This window comes from Pongo pygmaeus, chromosome 1 (assembly GCF_028885625.2).
Source record: "Pongo pygmaeus isolate AG05252 chromosome 1, NHGRI_mPonPyg2-v2.0_pri, whole genome shotgun sequence".
Lineage (NCBI taxonomy): Eukaryota > Metazoa > Chordata > Mammalia > Primates > Hominidae > Pongo > Pongo pygmaeus.
The window spans coordinates 187,512,987-187,534,434 of NC_072373.2; positions in this window are offsets into that span (position 1 = coordinate 187,512,987).

Below are 21,448 nucleotides of genomic sequence, written 5' to 3' on the forward strand. Positions count from 1 at the left end.
GTTTCTATAAATTGAGCTGATAAATTGATCAACAAAAATATTGACATGAACACTGTGTATCCAAACTGGCATGCTAGTACAAATAAGGAAACAGAAAAGAGGGAGGAGACTAATATTTATTTAGCACAATAAAGTCCACTGTTCAAACATGAGCCTGCTTTTCTCAGTACACCCACCAGGCCAGTACAATACTCAAGCAATGCTAAGTGATAAAGTTAAGCCTTTTATCAGACCTAATTAGGTCAGTCCCCTCTGATCTTCCAGAGCACAAGTGGATCCAAAAACTACAGAAATATTAATGGCAAGTAACATTTATTAAATGTACTACAGTATCCCCTCATCTGTGGTTTCACTTTTTATAGTTTTAATTACCCATGATCAACTGCAGTCTGAAAATAGGTAAGTACAGCACAATAAGATATTTTGAGACAGAAAGGGACTACATTCACATAATTTTTATTATGGTATATATATATGTATGTGTGTGTATACATATTTTTTGAGACTGTCTCTCTCTGTCTCCTAGGCTGAAGTGCAGTGGCATGATCTCGGCTCACTGCAACCTCCATCTCCCGGGTTCCAGCAATTCTCCTGCCTCAGCATCCTGAGTAGCTGGGATTACAGGCACGCACCACCTCACCCAGCTAATTTTTGTATTTTTAGTAGAGACAGGGTTTTACCATGTTGGACAGGCTGGTCTCAAACTCCTGACCTCAAGTGATCCACCCACCTTGGCCTCCCAAAGTGTTGGGATTACAGGCGTGAGCCACTGCGCCCAGCCTATTACAGTCTATTCTTATAATTGTTCTATTTTATTGCTAGCTATTGTTAATCTCTTACTGTGCCTAATTTACAAATTAAACTTTATCATAGGTACCTATCTATAGGAAAAAACATAGTATATATAGGATATGGTGCTATCTGTGGTTTCAGGCATCCACTGGGGATCTTGGAATGTATCCAGTGTGAATAAGGAAAAAAACGACAGTATTTTTCAGTCATGTTTCTAAGTTCTTTAGATGTAAATGCAGAATCCTCCCAATGCTGTTTTGCCCCTCATCTTACTGATGAAGGAACTGAGGACCAGAGAGGTTAAGGCCACATTGAAATAACATGGTGGAGTTACAATTCAAAACCAGGTATTCATGCAAAAATCCAATTCAAATTGGATCATAGACCTAAATGTGAACGTTTTTAAAAAGACAAGACTTGGAAGTCTAAAGAGTTATGTTATAGTGATGTCAGCAAGATGGCAGAAGCTCCAGGTCCCCATTCTCCCATGGAAACATCAAGTAAACGATAACATATTTACTAAAAATCAGAGGCCAGGTGCGCCGACTCACGCCTGTAATCCCAACACTCTGGGAGACCAAGGCAGGCAGATCACTCGAGGTCAGGAGTTCAAGACCAGCCTGGCCAACATGGCAAAACCCTGTGTCTACTAAAAATACAAAAATTAGCTGGGCATGGTGGCACATGCCTGTAGTCCCAGCTACTCGGGAGGCTCAGGCACGAGAATTGCTTAAACCCAGGAGGCAGAGGTTGCAGTGAGCTGAGATTGTACCACCGCACTCCAGCCTGGGTGACAAGAGCAAGACTCTGTCTAAAAAAAAAAAAAAAAAAAGGTGTTGTAGGAGCTGTAGAAACCAGTCAAGGATCTGCAGCAACCAATCAATTAAACACCCAATCAAGACAAAGCAACACTTGACACAGTAGGAAATTGTGTAGCTTTTTTTTTTTTTTTTTTTTTTTTTTTGAGCCCTTGCCTACCTTCTCCCCAGTGCAACACAGTCAGGAGGAAGTCACACAATTCCCCTTTCAGAGGGAAAAGACTGGGACTTGTTTGCACTGTTCTGTCTTGTCTGGAGGCTGCCTGAGGAACTGATTTTTATTTCATCTGACTCAGTTTAGATGGGAACGGTGGCATAGTTGGATAGCAGGTTGGACCCCACTGAAAGCAGTAGCAGGTGCCATGGCACATGAAAACTGTCAGAGAACTGTAGACCCAAGGGCACTTGGAGTGGGAGATTACTGGCAGAGAAATACAATGGAACATCTAAGACCCTGAGAAGAAGCAGGGGTGAAAGTCTTAGGAAAATCAAGACATTTAAAAGCAGCTGTGTATATCTTTGAAAAGCCCACAGCTAACATCGTACTCAATGGTGAAAGACTGAAAGCTTTCCCTCTAAATTAGAAGCAAGATTGTCTCTTTTCATCACTCTATTCAACATAGTACTAGAAGTCTTAGCCAGAGAAATTAGGCAAGGAAAAGAAATAAAAGGCATCCAAGTTGTAAAGGAAGAAGTAAAATTATCTCTGTTCACAGACAATTTGGTCTTATATGTAGAAAACCCGAAAAATCCCACCAAAAACAGTGTTGAAACTAATAAACCAATTTAGCAAAGTTACAAGATATAAAATCAATGTGCAAATATCAGTTGTCTTTCTATGCACTAACAACGAACAATCCAAGAAGGAAATTAAGAACAAAATTTTATTTACAATAGCATCAAAGGAATAAAATACTTAGGAATAACCTTAGAGGCAAAAGACTTGTTCACTGCAAACTACAAATTTTGGTGAAAGAAATTAAGGAAGATACCCTTAAGTAGAATATCCTTTCCAATCCATGTTCATAGATTGGAAGATATAATATTGTTAAGAAGTCAATATTACTAAAAGGGATCTACAGATTTGATATAATGTCTATCAAAATCCCAATGATTTCTTTTTAGAAATTAAAAAATTACCTGGGCAATGATTCTATGAAAAAAAAATCCACCTCAAACTAAGATAAAATCTCAAGGGACAAAACAATCTTGAAAAACAAAGTCAGAGGTCTCTTGATTTCAAAACTTACTATAAAGCCACAGTAATCAAAACAGTGTGGTACTGGCATAAAGATAAACATATAGACCAATGGAATAGACTGAGGAGCCCAAAAATAAACCTCTATGTGGTCAAATGATGTTTGACAAGGGTGTCAGTATCATTAAACAGGAAAAGAACAGTCTTTTCTGCAAATGGTGGTGTGAAAACTGGATATCTACATGCAAAAGAATGAAGTTGGACCTTAAACCACACACAAAAATTAACCCAAAATGGATCACAGACCTAAACATAAGACCTAAAACTATAAAACTTGTAGAAGAAAACAAAAGAGGAAGTTTCATGACATTGGATTTGGCAGTGATTTCTTGAATACTACATCAAAAGCACAGGCAACAAAATAAAATATAGATCACTTGGACTACATCAAAATTTAAAATTCCTGTGCCTCAAAAGACACAAGAAACACAGTGAAAGGGTAACCAATGGAATGAGTGAATATATTCGCAAATCATATATCTGAAAAGGGGTTAATATCCAGAATGTAAAAAGAATTTCTACAACAACAGCAAAAACTCCAATTTAAAAATGAGCAAAGGAGGGCTGGACGTGGTGGCTCACACCTGTAATCCCAGCACTTTGGAAGGCCGAGGCAAGCAGATCACCTGAGGTCAAGAGTCCAAGACCAGCCTGGCCAACATGGTGAAACCTTGTCTCTACCAAAAATAAAAAAGTTAGCTGGGGATGGTGGCAGGGCCTGTAATCTCAACTACCTGGGAGGCTGAGACAGGAGAATGGCTTGAACTCAGGAGGCGGAGGTTGCAGTGAGCCGAGATCATGCCACTGCACTCCAGCCTGGGTAACAAAAGCAAAACTCTATCTTGAAAAAAAAAATGGGCAAAGGATATGACTAGACATTTTTCTAAAGAAGATATACAAATTGCTAATAAACATATGAAGAGATGCTCAACATCCCTAACCACTAGGTAAATGTAAATGTAAATCAAAACCACAATGAGATATCATCTTACATCCATTACAGTGGCTATTATATTTTTTAAATAAACAGAAAATAACAAGTATTGGCAAGGATATAGAGTAATTGGAATCCTTGTGCACTGTTGGTAGGATTGTAAAAATGGTGCAGCTACTATGGAAAATGATATGGCAGCTCCCCAAAAAGTTTAAAACAGAATTATGGACATACCATAGCAATTCCACTTCTAGGCGTATACCTAAAAGAATTGAAAGTGGGGTCTCTCAAACGTGTTTGTACACCCATGTTCACAGTAGTATTATTTACAATAGCCAAAAGGTGGAAGCAACTCGAGTATCCTTCAACAGATGAACAAATAAACAAAATGTACATACATACAATGGGATATTATTCAGTCTTAAAGGAAGGAAATGCTGACACATACTTCAACATGGATGAACCCTAAGGACAGTATGCTAAGTAAATAAGCCAGTCACAAAAGGACAAATACTGTATGAATTTCACTTATATGAGGTTCCTAGAATAGTCAAATTCATAAAGACAGGTGTAGAATGGTGGTTGCCAGAAGCTGGGGGGAAGATTGCTTTTTTTTTAATGAATATAGAGTTTTAGTTTTGCAAGACAAAAATATCTATATGACCTCAAGATAGGCAAGATTTATTTAAAAACACACAAAAGGCATTCACCATAAGGAAAGGAAAAATATTCTTAAATTTGAGTTTTGATTGTTTGAAAATTAAGAAATTGGCCAGGCACAGTGGCTCATGCCTGTAATCCCAGCACTTTGGGAGGCCAAGGCAGGTGGATCACGAGGTCAGGAGATTGAGACCATCCTGGCTAACATGGTGAAACCCTGTCTCTACTAAAAATACAAAAAGTTAGCTGGGTGTGGTGGTGGGCACCTGTAGTCCCAGCTACTCAGGAGGCTGAGGCAAGAGAATGGCGTGAACCTGGGAGGTAGAACTTGCAGAGAGCCCAGATCGCGCCACTGCACTCCAGCCTGGGCGACAGAGCGAGACTCCGTCTCAAAAAAAAAAAAAAAAAAAAAAAGAGAGAGAAAAGAAAGGATAAGAAAATTAAGAAATTCCAAAGGTGCCATTAAAAGAGTGAGCTAGGCACAGTGGTGTGTGCCTGTAGTCACAACCACTGAGGAGGCTGAGGTGGGAGGATCACCTGAGGCCAGCCTAGGCAACATAGCAAGACTCCCATCTCGAAAGAAAGAAAGAAGGAAAGAAGGAAAGAAGGAAAGAAGGAAAGAAAGAAAGAAAGAAAGAAAGAAAGAAAGAAAGAAAGAAAGAAAGAAAGAAAGAAAGAAAGAAAGGAGGGAGGGAGGGAGGGAGGGAGGGAGGGAGGGAGGCAGGGAGGGAAGTAAGGAAGGAAGGAAGGAAGGAGTAAGAGAAGAAATTTGTAATACATGTATAGTATCTAGCAAGAGTCCTATCTAGAATATCTAAAGGATTCCTTCAAATGAATAAGAAAAAGACAAACTTCTTTTAAAATGGATAAAATATTTGAGCCAGTATTTTACAATAGAGGAATTCAAATAACCAATAAACATGTAAAAAGTTGTTCAGCATCATTAATCATTGGGAGAATAAAAATAAAACCACAATGAGATACCATTACACACCCACCAGAATGGTTCATAGTGTGTGAAATTGGCAATACCAAAAGTTGTTAAGAACATGGAGTAACTGAAACTCTCATGTCCATCTGGTGAGAGTAAAACTTGATAAAATCACTTTAGAAAATTGTTCATCAGTAAATAGTAAAGCTGAACATATGTATACCTTATGATTCAGTAATTCCAGTCCTAAATATATACCCAATAGCAATTAATTAATGCATATGCACACCAGAAGATATGTAAAAATGCTTATAGCAGTATTATTTGTAATAGCCAAAATAATCCAAAACTAAGTTGAATACACATCAATAGTAAAATGGATACACAAATTATAGTACAGTCACATAATAAAATACTACACAGATTATCTATTCAGGACAATTAGGCAAGAGATTAAATTTTATTAGACATTCAGAATGGAAAGGAAGAAGTAAAATTATCTATATTTGCAGATGACATAATCTAGTATATAGAAAATTTTAAAGAATTGGATAAAAAACTATTAGAACTAATAAATTCAGCAAGGCTGCAGGATGCAAGATTAATATACAAGAGAGCAATTCTGGCAATAAGGAATCTAAAAATGAAACTAAGAAAATCTATTATAATGCCATCAAAAAGAATAAAATCCTTAGGAATAAATTTAACAAAAATACAAAACTTATTCTGTGAAAAGTGCAATACATTATGTAGGAAATTAAAGATTGAAATAAATGGAAAGACATGTCCTGTTTATGAGCCAGAGGACAATATTATTAAAATGACAATATTCTCCAAATTTATCTATACCTGCAACAAAATCCCTTTCATAATCCCAGCTGACATTTTTGCAAAATTTGACAAACTGATTCTAAAATTCATATGGAAGTTCAAGGACTTGGAAGAGGCAAAACAATCTTGGAAAAGATTGGAAGATTCATACCTCCTGACATCAGAACTTATGCAAATTTAATGTAATAAAGACAGTGAGCTGTGGCCGGGCACGGTGGCTCACTACTGTAATCCCAGCACTTTGGGAGGCCGAGGAGGGAGGATCATGAGGTAAGGAGATCGAGACCATCCTGGCTAACACGGTGAAACCCCATCTCTACTAAAAATACAAAAAATTAGCAGGCATGGTGGTGGGCACCTGTAGTCCCAGCTACTCGGAAGGCTGATGCAGAAGAATGGTGTGAACCCAGGAGGCAGAGCATGCAGTGAGCTGATTGCACCACTGCACTCCAGCGTGGGTGACAGAGTAAGACTCCAACTCAAAAAAAAAAAAAAGACAGTGAGCTACTGGCATAAAGATAGACATGTAAATCAGTGGGCTAAAACTTATAGTCCAGAAATAAATGTACTAATGAACAGTTGATTTTAGACAAGGGAGCCAAGACAATTCAATGCAAAAAGCATAGTCTTTAAATAAATGGTACTAACATAACTGGATAGTGACATGTAAAAGAATGAAGTTGGACCCTGATATGGTTTGGATTTGTGTCTCCACCCAAATCTCAAGTCCATTTGTAATTCCCAGTATTGGAAGAGGGGCCTGGTAGGAGGTGATTAGATTATGGGGGTGGATTTCCCCCTTGCTGTTCTTGTGATAGTGAGTTCTCACAAGATCTGGTTGTTTAAAAATGTATAGCACCTCCCTCTTTGCTCTCTTCCTCCTGCTCCAGCCATGTAAAACATCCCTCCTTCCTCTTTGTCTTCCCTGCTATGATTGTAAGTTTCCTGAGGCCTCCCCATCCATGCTTCCTGTATAGCCTGCAGAATCATGAACCAATTAAACCTCTTTTCTTTATAAATTACCCAGTCTTGGGTAGTTCCTCATAGCAATTCAAGAACTAATACAGAAATTGGTACCAAGAGTGGGACATTGCTATAAAGATACCTGAAAATGTGGAAGTGGCTTTGGAACTGGAAAACGGGCAGAGGTTGGAACACTTTGGAGGACTTAGCAGAAGTTTGGAACTTCATAGAGACTTGTTACATTGTTGTGACCAAAATGCTGATAGCGATATGGACAATGAAGTCCAGACTGAGGTGGTCTCAACTAGAGATGAGGAGCTTATTAGGAACTGGAGTAAGGGTCACTCTTGTTATGTTTTAGCAGAGACTGGCAGTATTGTGCCCCTACTCTAGGGATCTGTGTAACTTTGAACTTGAGAGTAATGATTCAGGGTATCTGGCAGAAGAAATGTCTAAGCAGCAAAGTGTTCAAGATGTGCCCTGGCTGCTTCTAGCAACCTATGCCCATATTTGTGAGCAAAGAGATGATCTAAAACTGGAACTTAGATTTGAAAAAGAAGCAGAGCATAAAAGTTTGGAAAATTTGCAGCCTGACTATGTGGCAGAAAAGAAAAATCCATTGTATTAGTTCTTTTTCATGCTGCTGATAAAGACATATCCAAGACTGGACAATTTACAAAAGAAAGAGGTTTAATTGGCTCACATTCCCCGTGGCTGGGGAGGCCTCACAATCATGGCAGATGGCAAAAGGGCACATCTCACATGGCAGCAGACAAGAGAAGAGAATGAGAGCCAAGTGAAAGGGGTTTCCCCTTATAAAACCATCAGATCTCATGAGACCTGTTCACTACCACGAGAACAGTATGGGTGAAACTGCCACCATGATTCTATTATCTCCCACTGGGTCCCTCCCACAACATGAAGGAATTATGGAAGCTACAATTCACGATGAGATTTGGGTGAGGACACAGCCAAACCATATCACCCATTTTCTAGGGAGGAATTCAAGCTAGGCTGCAGAAATTTGCATAAGTAAAGAGGAACCAGATGTTAATAGCCAAGACAATGGGGAAAATGCAATTAAGACATTTCAGAGACCTTTGCAGCAGCTCCTCCCATCACAGGCCCAGAGGCCTGGGAGGGAAGAATGGTTTTATGGGCTGGACCCAGAGCCCCACTACCCTGTGCAACCACAGGATGCTGCTCCCTATGTCTCATCTGCTCCAGCTCCAGCCATAGCTAAAAGGTGCCCCAGATATGTCTCAGGCCACTGCTCCAGAGGGTGCAAGGCACAAGTCTTGACAGCTACCACATGGTAAGAAGTTTGTGGGTGCACAGAGGGCAAGAGTTGAGGCTTGGGAGCTTTCACCTAGATTTCAGAGGATGTATAGAAATACCTGGAGGTCCAGGCAGAAGTCTGCTGCAGGGGTGGTGTGCTCATGGAGAGCCTCTACTAGGGCAGTACAGAGAAGAAATGTGGGATTGGGGCCCCCACACAGTGCCCACTAGGGCACTGCCTAGTGAGAAGAGGGCCACCATCCTCCAGATCCCAGAATGGTAGATCCAGTGATAGCTTGCACTGTGCACCTGGAAAAGCTGCAGGCACTCAATGCCAGCCTGTAAAAACAGCTGAGGGAGGCTGTATCCTGCAGAGCCACAGGGGCAGAGCTTCCCAAGGCCTTGGGAGCACACCCTTTTTGTATCAGTGTGGCCTGGATGTGTGACATGGAGTCAAAGGAGATTATTTGGGAGCTTTAAGATGTGATGAGCGCCCTTCTGGGTTTTGGACTCACATGGGGCCTGTAGACCCTTTGTTTTGGCCGATTTCTCCCTTTTTAAACAGGTGTATTTACCCAATCGCTGTACCCCTGTTGTATCTTGGAAACAACTAACTTGTTTTTGACTTTACAGGCTCATCAGTGGAAGGGATTTACCTTGTCTCAGATGAGACTTTGGACTGTGGACTTTTGAGTTAATGCTGAAATGAGTTAAAATGTGGGGGACTGTTGAGAAAGGATGATTGGATTCTGCAGTGTGAGAAAGACATGTGATTTAGGAGAGGCCGCAGGCAGAATGATATGCTTTGGATTTGTGTCCCTGCTGAAATCTCATGTCAAATTGTAATTCCCAGTACTGGAGGAGGCGCCTGCTGGGAGGTGATTGGATCATTGGGGCAGATTTCCTCCTTACTGTTCTTATGATAGTGAGTTCTCATGAGATTGGGTTGTTTAAACGTGTTTAGCACTTCCAACTTTGCTCTTTTCCTCCTGTTCTGGCTATGTAAGATGTCTCTCCTTCCACTTCACCTTCCGCCATGATTGTAAGTTTCTTGAGGCCTCCCCCACCCATGCTTCTGGTACAGCCCATGGAACCACGAGCCAATTAAACCTCTCTTCTTTATAAATTACCCAGTCTCAGGTAGTTCTTCATAGCAATGTGAGAACTGACTAATACAGACTCCCACCTCACATAATATATGAGAATTACCTCAAAATGGATCAAAGACCTCAATGTAAGAGCTAAAAATAGAAAGCTCTTAGGTAGCTGGATGTGGTGACACGCACCTGTAGTCCCAGCTAGCTGGGGGCCTGAGGAGGGCGGATTGCTTGAGCTCAGGAAGTCAAGGCTGCAGTGAGCTGTGTTCATACGACTGCATTCCAGCCTGGGTGGCAGCAGGAAACGGTCTCAAAAAAAAAAAAAAGTATATATATAATATACATACACACACATATAAATGACATAAAATAAAGCTCTTAGAAGGAAATAAAGGGTAAATCTTCATGGCCTCAGATTAGGCAATAATTTGTTAAATCAGACCCAAAAGTACAAGCAAAAACAAACAAACAAAATAGACAAATTGGATTTCCTCAAAATTAAAACTTTTATGCTGCAAAGGACACTATCAAGAAAGCGAAAAGATAACCTATAGAATGGGAGAAAATACTTGCAAATTATATATCTGATAAGAAACTTATATCTACAATATAGAAAGAACACTTACAAGTCAATAATAAGGAGACAAACAAATGAAAAAGTAGGCTAAGGATCTGAATAGACATTGTTCCAAAGAAGATATGCAGATGTCCAGCAAACACATGAAAAGATGCTCAACACCATTAGCCTCCAGTAAAATGAAAATCAAAAACTCCATGAGATACCACTTCACACCATTAGGATGGCTATAATCAAAACCACATATAATAATACTTATTGGCAGAGATAAAAGAGAAATTGGGACTTTCACACATTACTGGTGGAAATGAAAATGGCACAGCCAACTTGGAAAAATGGTTCCTCAAAAGGTTATAGAGTTACTATATAACCAGCAATTCTACTTCTAAGTATATACTGAAGCGAGATGAAAACATATGTCTACACAAAATCTTGTACATGAATGTTTAGAGCAGCATTATTTATAATAGCCAAAAATGAAAACAATGCAAATGTCCATCAACCGATAAATGGAGCAAAAAAAAAATGGTCTATTCATAAAATGGAATATTATATGACCATAAAAAATGATTGAAGTACTTGATATATGTTACAACCTGTATGAACCTTGAAACATTATACCTTTTTTTTTTTTTTTTTTAGATGGAGTTTCACTCTTGTTGCCCAAGCTGGAGTGCAATGGTGCGATCTCAACTCACTGCAACCTCCACTTCCTGGATTCAAGAGATTCTCCTGCCTCAGCCTCCCAAAAGTAGTTGGGATTACAGGTGCCCACCACCATGCCCAGCTAATTTTTGTATTTTTAGTAGAGACGGGGTTCCACCATGTGGCCAGGCTGGTCTCGAACTCCTGACCTCAGGTGATCCACCCTCCTCAGCCTCCCAAAGTGCTGGGATTACAGGCCTGAGCCACCATGCCCGGCTGAAACATTATGGCAAGCAAAAGAAGCCAGACCCAAAATACCACATATTGTTTGATTCCATAGATATGAAATGTGCAGAATAGGGAACTCAATTGTGGCAAGGTGATTGGGAGATGACTGATAAAGGATACAGAGTTTCTTTTGGCAATGTTGAAAATGTTCTAAAATTGATTGTGGTGATCGTTGCACAACTCTGAATATACTAAAAAAAGCATTAAATCATTCACTGTAAACTGTTAGATTGTATGATATGTGAATTACATCTTCATAAATCTGTTACCCTAAAAAAACTAGATATATTGTTCATAAGATATATCTAAAACATGAGAATATAGACAGCTTGAATATCAAACAATGGGAAAGAGCTACCATGCAAACTTAACCAAAGGAAGCTGGGTTGTCTTTAGTGATATTAGACAGGATACACTTTAAGAGAAAGAAAGTAGTATTAGAGGTGAAGAGAGATATTTCATAATGATAACAGTTTTAATTTGCCAAAAAGTTATAACAATTCTATTGTGTATGCATCAAAACATGGTTTCAAAAACATATAGTGTAGAAACTGGCAGAATTACAAGGAAAAATAGATAAATCTACAATTAGTGTGGGAAATTTCAACACATTTCTCTTAGTAACTGATACTAAACCCAGACCAAAAAATTCAGTAATATATGAAGGATTTTAAAAGAGCAATTAATAATCATGCCCAATAGAAAATACATAGACTTTGTCTCTCCAAAACTGTGGAATATATATTCTTTTCAAGCATCCTTGGAGCATCTGTAAAACCTGACCAAATACGGAGACATAAAGCAAATCCCAAATTTCAAAGGGTTGAAATCATATGGAGTATTTTTTTTACCACAATTAGTCCAGAAATCAATTTTTAAAGATAACTAGCAAATAATCCTCATGTATTTGAAAATTTAAAAATACATGACAAAAAAAATTTCTAAATCCCCACTGGCCAAAGGAGAAAAACCACAGCTGAAAATGAGTATATGTTGAACCTTATGATAATGAAAATTCTATAAATCTAAATTTGTGGAAGCAGAGCTAAAACAGTACTTAGAGGAAAATTTATGGTTTTAAATAAAGCTATTTTAAAATGATGATAATGAAATCATCATTTTAAAATAGCTTTATTTAAAACCATAAAGCTTTTAAAATAATGAAATCATTATTTTAAAATATTGAAATCAAGAAATCAGTAAAAGAATAAAATATAAACTCAAGAAAAGTAAATAATTAAAAACTAGAAATTCATTAAATGAAAAGCAGACATACAATAGAAAGGCTCAACAAAACCGAAGGACTAATTGGTAAACTTTTTGGAAGACTAATGAAGACAAAAGAGAGAAGGCAAAAAAAGAAAGCAAAACAAAAAAGACCTCTAAGGAAAAGAAAGACATGGTTATAGATATTAAAAGGCATAAATTTGTACAGTTTGATGAAATGAAAAAATTTCTAGAAAAATACAATATAGAAAAGCTGGCACAAAAAGAACTTAAACTGTGAATGGTCCTATAATTATAATATAGATCAAATTCATAATTTTAAAATCTTCACACAAGGAAGACTCAATGTATAAGTGCCTTCAATAGTAAATTCTACCAACTATTCAAGGATGTCAATCTCTAGCCAAATAGGTTTGCAAACTCCCTGAGAGTATAGACCAATGTATTCTGGGTTTTTTGTTTGTTTGTTTGTTTGTTTTTGGTGGTCTCAAGTGATTCTAGGCAGATATGGATTGATATCTTTTGAAGGTTTCAGAATAAACTGTGAAGGATATAAATGCAAAAAAGTAAAAATACTAAAGGTTTTCAGTGTGATGCTGAACAAGGAGTGTGGGGAAGAAGTACTGGGCCATTTAACAACATACAAGACATTATGCTGCAACTTATGCAAATGTGAACTCAAGCTTCGTAACTCCAGAGGCACCTTGAAGGTTTTGGAAAAGAGCTCTGGCTTCAACATCATGAACATGAATAATAAGAACAAAAATTTTTTTCAAGCATTATTTTGTATTCAGGTTCACAGAGAAACCTGTGATGACATCATATTCACCAATCCTATCTCTACACCTGATTTCCAAATCAGAGACAACTTTGGATCAACCTCAACCTGTACCAGTTTCAACTTTCTCTGCAGCAATGTAGTTGGCCACAAGGATGAAGTCATATGCAAAATTCACAGAAAAAGTTGCACTCAGAGAATCTAAGTGTCTAAAGGGTATATTCTACATTAACTTAGTCATTAATTACCAACAGGAGAATTTATGTGATTTATGTAATACAGAGAATCTATAATGCTGGAATATATGCACACAGACTTAAAACAGATACAGTAGGCCAGGGGTGGTGGCTCACGCCTGTAATGCCAGCACTTTGGGAGGCTGAGGGGGGCAGATCACCTGAGGTAAGGAGTTCAAGACCAGCCTGGCCAACATGGTAAAACCGTGTCTCTACTAAAAAATACCAAAAAACCAGCTGGGCATGATGGCGCATGCCTGTAATCCCAGCTACTTGGGAGGCTGAGGCAGGAGAATTGCCTGAACCTGGGAGGCAGAGTTTGCAGTGAGCCGAAATTTTGTCACTACACTCCAGCCTGGGCAACAAGGGCGAAAACCCCATCTCAAAAAAAAAGGTAAATTAAAAAAATTAAGCTTTCCCTAATAAAAAGGTTTATAATGTGGCATATTTTTAAAATAAAATAAAATAAACAGATACAGGATTTAAAACATCCTATTACATACCTGCTGTATTAGTCTGTTCTCACACTGCTATAAAGAGATACCTAAGACTGGGTAATTTATAAAGAAAAAAGGTTTAATTGCCTCGCAGTTCCACAGACTGTATAGGAAGCATGATGCTAGCATCTGCTTGGCTTCTGGTGGGGCCTTAGGAAACTTGCAATCATGGCAGAAGGCAAAGGGGAAGCCAGCACTTCACGAAGCAGGAGGAAGAGAGGCGGGACGGTGCCACACGCTTTTAAATAACCAGATCTCATGAGAACTCATTCACTAACACGAGGACAGCACCAAGGGGGGACATCCACCCCCGTGATCCAATCCCCTCCCACCAGGCTCCACCTCCAACATTGGGAATTACAACTGGACATGAGATTTGAGTGGGGACACAGATCCAAACTATATCACTAGCTTATATTTCTACTGTACTGAGTGTGTTTTGTTTCTTTGTTTGTTTTGTTTTGTTTTGTTTTGTTTTGCTTTGAGACAAAGTCTCACTCTGTTGCCCAGGATGGAGTGCAGTGGCACAGTCTCAGCTCACTGCAACCTCTCCCTCCCGGGTTCAAGCAATTCTCATGCCTCAGCCTCCTAAGTAGCTAGGATTATGGGCGCCCGCCACCACAGCCAGATAATTTTTGTATTTTTATTAGAGACAGGGTTTCACCATGTTGGACAAGCTTGTCTCAAACTCCTGACCTCAGGTGATCCACCCGCCTCGGGCTCCCAAAGTGCTGGGATTACAGGCATGAGCCACCACGCCCAGCCAAGTGTATTTATACAGATATTGTCTAAGAGAACCTGTAAGAGTAAACAGAGATAGCAAAACAGTTTTTGTATGAGAATTATAAGTAACTCAGTGATTTCTGAGGCTTTGAGGACCAATGGTTTTGGTAGATTCTATGAAGGAATAGGAAATCTGAAACTATACTCAAGGACTCTCCAGACTTTCAAATATTCAGCCCTGTGTCAGATTATACATCTCAACCTTAAGTTTGTAAAACACTGAGGACGGAAGAAGCAAGCTTTCTTCTAGCAAGGAGAGATGAAGGTTTATGAGGAGACAGCATTCTTCCCAGAGGGTAGAATACATTGCTTCCACCAAGCTCCTTCTCCTGCCCACTAACCTAGTCTAGGCTAAGTTCCACAAAACAACCTCCCTGCCCTATCCAGTACCACCCCACACATAGGATTACTACTCAAGATTCAATAGCATCAGAACAAAGCCACAACATCTGTTCCCATGTAGACAATATGGATGAGAGAGTCAACTACCTCTATCCTGGTCAGAAAAGTGAACAAAGCAACTCATCAGTGCCTCAGCTGTGGTCAGGGAAATGAATGCTGCCCTAATAGAGGTACCATGACTCAATTTAGGAACGTCATCTTTGCTTCATGGCTGATCCCCTGGTTTTCCTGTTTCTCACCAGCCTCATCAGGAAGGGATATTCCCTACCTCACCATAAATACATTAAGAAAATGAAGTAAAGACCTCATGGGCAACTTGGTGTGTGTAAAAATCTTTCTCTAAATATCCACAAAGGCTAACAAAAGTGTTTCACAGAGAGGGAGAACTTAAGATGGCAGTTTGAAACGGAATCAAGAGTAAAATCCAAGTCCCCTTGGATAATCAATAAGCAAACAACATCAGATGTAAAACATCTGGGAGATCAGTTAGAGTGGTGGGAAAAACTATAGGGAAAGGACGCAAACCTTCTGAAAGGTTGGAAGGTTGCACAGAGCCCTGGGGGAGAATAGCTGAAGGCAGCTGTTCTATAATCTTGAGGCAGAGGGGCAAGGAGTAGGTATAACGGAGTGTGGGGGAATTTATCTTAAACAGGCTTGTTTACTTAACGTTGACAAGGAACTGATTTTTGATTATCCACGTGCATGACATTCCCTGGAAGGGGAACTACAAATGTTAATTACCTACAGGTTGTGTGGGCTCCAGGTTTTCCGCACTGTGCCTGCACTGAATAAAAACAAGCAGCTCCAGCTTCTCAGGGTTGCTTTCTGGCCACTAGAGCCAGACAGTCACCTTGCTGCTCTTACACTGCATACCTGTGTCTGAGTACTCATTTCATCCATTGGCCAGGGTCTGTGGGACAGACACAGCAGCAAAAGAGGTGAATATTATAATTCAGAGGCCTGGTGCAGTGGCTTATGCCTGTAATCCCAGCACTTTGGGAGGCCGAGGCGGGCGGATCACGAGGTCAAGAGATCGAGACCATCCTGGCCAATGTGGTGAAACCCTGTCTCTGCTAAAAATACAAAAATTAGCTGGGTGTGGTAATGCACACCTGTAGTCCCAGCTACTGGTGAGGCTGAGGCAGGAGAATCAGTTGAACCAGGGAGGCGGAGGTTGTAGTGAGCCGAGATCACGCCACTGCACTCCAGCCTGGTGACAGAGCAAGACTCTGTCTCAAAAAAAAAATTTTTTTTTTTAAATTCAGAAACAGACTTTTTACACAGGTTTGAGAGAGAGATACACATTGTCTGACTCTAAATCAGTCTGGATTCCCCCCTTCCTACCCCATAACCAGTCAATTAAGGCACTAGTTGTTGCAAGGCCTTTTTCCATATTGGTCATATAACACTTTTTTATGAGTTTTCTGATGAGTGATACAATTAAAACTGTTGCTGAAACCTTTCCCACAAGTGGGACATTTTTAAGGTCTCTCCCCAGTATGGGTTCTCTCATGAGCGATGAGACTTGAGCTCTAACTGAAGTTTTTCCCACATACTAAATGCTTGAAGGCCTTTCCCCTGTGTGGGCTCTTTTATGCATAAAAAGAAATTAACTGGGGCTGAAGCTTTCCCCACACTGGAAGCAATGATACAGTTTCTGTTCTGTGTGGGTTCTTGTTCTTGTTCTTGTTCTGCAAGTTGGGAGCTATGACTGCATCTCCAACCACACTCTGGGCATTTATGAGGCATCTCCTCTGCATACATCCTCTGTCCAGGAGCAAGCTGGACCTGTAGCTATAGTCTCCCACACTCCTGACACTCAAGTTAAGAATATACCCCACTGTAGAGTGAGATAGCCTAGATTCACACCCTTATCTACCCATATTAGCTGTGTAACCTTGGACAAATGAACTTAAAAAAAATCTTATAATATGGTTTGGCTCTGTGTCCCCACCCAAATCTCACCTTGAATTGTAATAATCCCTACTTGTCAAGGGCAGGACCAGGTGGAGGTAATTGGATCATAGGGGCAGTTTCCCCCACGCTTTTCTCATAATGATGAGTGAGTCTCACGAGATCTGATGGTTTACAAGTGCCTGGCATTTCTCTTGCTTGCACTTATTCTCTCTCCTGCTGCCCTGTGAAGAGGTGCCTTCCACCATGATTGTAAGTTTCCTGAGGCCTTCCTAGCCATGTGGAACTGTGAGTCAATTAAACCTCTTCTCTTTATAAATTACCTAGTCTTGGGCAGTTCCATATAACAGCAAGAGAAAGAACTAATACATCTTATAAATAAAAAAAAATGTTTTTCAATTGTGACGAACAAATAGCCTAATGTATGTTAAGGGTTTTACATAGTGCCTAACCCAAGTAAGTGCTCAGTAAATGGTTGCTATTATTAAATATAATACAAACTAATTTAGAAAATGAAATGGGAAACAGCAGAGCACAGAAAAAGGAAGAACATTTCAAAGCTAATGCTTTGAGAAAAACATAATTTTTTTTTTCTTTTGAGATGGAGTCTTGCTCTGTCACCCAGGCTAGAGTGCAGTGGTGCAATCTCGGCTCACTGCCAGCTCTGCCTCCTGGGTTCAGGCCATTCTCCTGCCTCAGCCTCCAGAGTAGCTGGGACTACAGGCGCCTGCCACCACACCTGGCTAATTTTTTTTGTATTTTTAGTAGAGACGGGGTTTCACCATGTTAGCCAGGATGGTCTCGATCTCCTGACCTCATCATCCACCCGCCTTGGCCTCCCAAAGTGCTGGGATTACAGGCATGAGCCACTGTGCCCGGCCGAGAAAAACATAATCTTTATATTAAAACTGGATGATAGCACACAAAAACAGAAAATCATAGACTAATTTCACTTATGAATATAGTTGTAAAATTTCTGAAGAAAATTAAAGCAGGAAAATTAAAATCAGCAGGGTTCTAAAGGAATAATAATGTCATGGCCAAAAGGTGGCTACGTAATTTAGAGACAAGTTTTTACGTTTTTCAGTACCTCATTTTCTTCATTCATAAATCAACATGGTAATAATACAATAGTAGCGGTGCTCCAGATGGCCTGCCTTTGCCATCACTTGGACTGCAGCAGGGAGGCGCCACTGGGACTGCATGCGCCATGGAGCCCAAAGGAGCTGGGGACAAATGAGAGCCTCACCCCTTCCGAGTTGGGGCAGGAGCTCACCAGGTGCTCTTGCAGCCCCCTAAACAAGGGCTGCAGACCCGGGCCTCCTGCTCCATGTAGCAGGCAGGATCTCTGCCCTACTGGGCACGGCTGTAGCCACTCAAAGCCACCCAAAACACACTGCAGACCTGGGCTTCCTACTGCCTTTCTGGGCTGGGCTACAGCTGCTCAAGTTGTGGCTGCAGCCCTCCATGTTATGGCTGCAGATCCCAGCCTCCCTGCACTCTCAGGTACAGCTGCAGCCACTCAAACCATGGCTACCCATCCAGGTCTCCCCCTCCATGGAGCAGGCAGGATCCCTGCCCCCCTCCCCAGTTCTGCGCAGCTGCAGCCACACAAACTGCAGCTGCAGACTCAGGCATCCTTGTACTCTTGGGTGCCCAGGAAGGTACCCCTGCCCTTGCAGGCTCAGAAGTGCCTGCTCCTGCTGCCTGGGTTCTCCCTGCTGTCAGCACTGGCTCTGATCTCAAAGCAAATTTGCTATGAGCCCAGAAACCATGAATGGTGGCAGGAGGCAGACAGAAGATGGTGGAAGGGGTGGGCCCGTGGTGAGGCCCCACCTTCAGGCCAGTAAGGGCCTGAAGGCTGAGGGCTGGGCTGCCAGTTTCACAGACTGGAGTGGAAACTTGTGGTGCCTTTTCCTGGCCACTCATGGCCACCCATGGACCAAGTGGCAGGCACTTCCTCCCCTCTGAGGCCCATAAAAGCCCTTGGCTCAGCCAGAGCTGCAGAGACCAGCTATAGAAAGGAACTAACCCAGGAGACTACCAGAAGGCCTGCCTGCAGAAAGAAGAAACCCACTCCAGGGCCTTCTGTCTGCTGAGAGCTGCAGAGATGACAGGATGACCTGCCTGCAGAGAGGAGCTTTCCACTCCAGGGTCTCCTCTGCTAGGAGCTGAACACTCGTTGGGACACCCCAGCTGCAGAAAGGAGCTACCCCCTGCAGGTGTCCTGTGAGCTCATCCATTGTTCAATAAACCTTTTCTTCATCTTGCTCACCCTCCACTTCTCTGCCTACCTCATTCTTCCTGGTTGCAGGACAAGAACTCAGGACTGATCTAATGGCAGAACTAACAGCTGTAACACAAACAGGGCAGAAACATGCCCCTTGCTTGCCACATTGTGGGCAAAGAGAAGGAGAGAAGAGCTGCAACCCCTTGGGGATCCCAGACCTAGGAGCTCCCTGAGCCAAAGCTGTGACTCCCTCTTTGTGGTCCTGTGGTGCCTGGCATCTCCAAGCTTTCGGGCACTACTGCATTCCCCAGTGCCAGATGAGGAAGCTGCTTGCCATGCACCTGGACCTGCCACAGCCTTGCAGAGCTGGCACCCATGATGGCACTTGGAGCTGCCTGCCCCACAGCAGCAGCTGGCATGTCTGACTGTGTGCAGTGGCTGGACCTCACCCTCACTCACACACTCCTCACCACTCCATGCCTGGCTCGCCCTTGGCAGGCATAGGATCCAGCCGGGTAACATGAGCCAAGTGCAGCCTGCCAGATCAAGTGGGCAGAATGAGCCCAGCGGCCCAAGCAAAAATTGGGCAATGGTGCCATGGGCCACAGAGGTTTCTGGCCAGAAGAGTGACATCCAAAGATCTTGTAAAAGAGTTATGATGCTAAGTTGAGCATAAAGAACTAAGAATACTGAATGGCATAATAACACTTAAAAAACGTCAAGTATCAATGCTATGATTACCACTACTATCAACACTGAAATGTTAGGATGGTTTAACCTTAGGAAAAGAGAAAAACCATGATCAACTTAATTGTTGCTGAAAAGACATTCCATAAAATTCAACACTGACTTCTTTTAAAAATGCTTAGTAATCTAGAAATATAAGTAAGCCTTATATGTACCCAAAACTAAAAACTACAGCAAATCTCATTCTGTCACTCCACTATTTCAGTATTTTTCTGGACGTCTTACTCAATACAAGGGCAAGAAGCAAGAGGCACAAATTTAAGAAAATAAGAGACAAAATTTTCTCTTACTTATAGATTGTTTGCAGATAATCTGAATAGCCAGAAATTCTGAGGCAGAGTAATCAACGGAGAAAACTATTAGAATTAACATTCAAAATTCAGGACAAGCATTGAAACTGAGTTTTTAGTGAGATGGCCTGATATAAATATAACATATAAAGCCTGTCATGGTGGCTCACAGCTGTAATCCTGGCACTTTGGGAGGCCAAGGCAGGAAGTTGCTTGAGTCCAGGAGGTCTAGGCTGCAGTGAGCCATGGTTGCACCACTGCACTCCAATCTGGGTGACAGAGTGAGACCTTGTCTCAATAAAATAAAATAAAATAAAATAAAGTATAGAAGTCAATAGTTTTGCTATATATACCAGCAATAATTGTATCAGGGCTCTTGATATGAAAGAGCTTTTTTTAAGCAATAAGGGAAGTTATTGGGGTTAACAGAAATAATAAAAGGCTGGAGAATGAGGATTGGAAAATAGGGAAGAATTGATGCTAGGCAGCAGGAATCATAATAAATAATCACATAGCAAGAACAGGCTAAAAATAAAGAAATACACACATATAAGAAGAAAAAAGAGAGTAAACTAACCTATGCGACAATATTCTTTGCTGCAATGAACTCACCTCTGATCACCTCCAAATCTTCAATCAATATCAAAGTTCCTAAGAACATCTCATTTGCAAAAGCTAAACCAAATGCCAACCCCTTGGTAAGCCACACTCAGGGACATTGCTAAACACAACCTACTACCCATGCAACTAACTATTGTATATACAAACAAACTTCCTGATGAGAAAAACCAGAAATGTTTCCCCCCAAAAAAAAGAAAAAAAAATCATAAACAAACGTTTCCAAATTCTAGGGAACCTAGTCCCGAGATTTTTTTTTCATATGCTGTAACAATTTTAATTCTTTTTTTTTTCCTGCTTCTACCACAAGAAAGACACAAGAAGTCTAGAGAAATCTCAGCTACTTGGGAGGCTGAGGCACAAGAATCATTTAAACCCAAGAGGCAGAGGCTGCAGTGAGCCAAGCTGGTGCCACTGCTCTCCAACCTGGGTGACAGAGTGAGACTCCGTCTCAAAAAAAAAAAAAAGTCTAGGGAAAGACAAACATCTCCTTTTTCGTAAGGTCAGAAGGCTCTGGATTCAAAGGAGAATTACTCTCAGGGGCCTAATATCACTTGAAGGCCCCAAGTCAGGAGTTACGACCAAGATAAACTTTGGAAATTCTATAATAAGGCAAATAAGCAAAGAAAAGGCAATGGGTTCTACTCACTCTGA